General features: G+C 36.2%; 1 protein-coding gene across 2 annotated transcripts in view; it reads right to left on the bottom strand.

Moving 5' to 3' along the window:
• LOC119589498 (actin-like) overlaps window positions 1–384 on the bottom strand; it is an 11,607-nt gene that overhangs the window by 9,329 nt on the left and 1,894 nt on the right. The window lies entirely within an intron of this gene.

The raw sequence follows: 384 nt of genomic DNA, 5'->3' as shown, positions 1-384 counted from the left end.
CGTCTCACAAGTATTTTCTTCGAAAGGAAAAGCGAGACGAGGGTGGATAAGTAAGCAGGAGAAGCGAAGTGAAAGATGATGACCAGTGAAGGAAATTCAACAAGCAAGCGCGTTAAGCAAGAGGACGGTGGACAAGTAAACAATATAGAATGAGAGAAAGCAGCAGATGGTGTATTCATAGGATTCAACTTTAACAGGGAAAGTAGGAGAGATTTCATGTCACAAGATGTAGTGACAAAGTAAAATAAGTTTGATAAGTTGAAATAGACAGTAAAATAAGTTTAAATAGATAGTAAAATATGTTTAAGATAGTTTAATGTCAGTGGAGATGAATGGGGGAGAGAGATGATACAGGCATATGTTGGAGATTAATAAAATACGTAA

Source organism: Penaeus monodon, chromosome 25 (genome assembly GCF_015228065.2).
Source record: "Penaeus monodon isolate SGIC_2016 chromosome 25, NSTDA_Pmon_1, whole genome shotgun sequence".
Classification (NCBI taxonomy): Eukaryota; Metazoa; Arthropoda; class Malacostraca; order Decapoda; family Penaeidae; genus Penaeus; species Penaeus monodon.
Note: the sequence above shows the minus strand (reverse complement) of the source record. Positions and strands in the feature narration are given on the sequence as shown.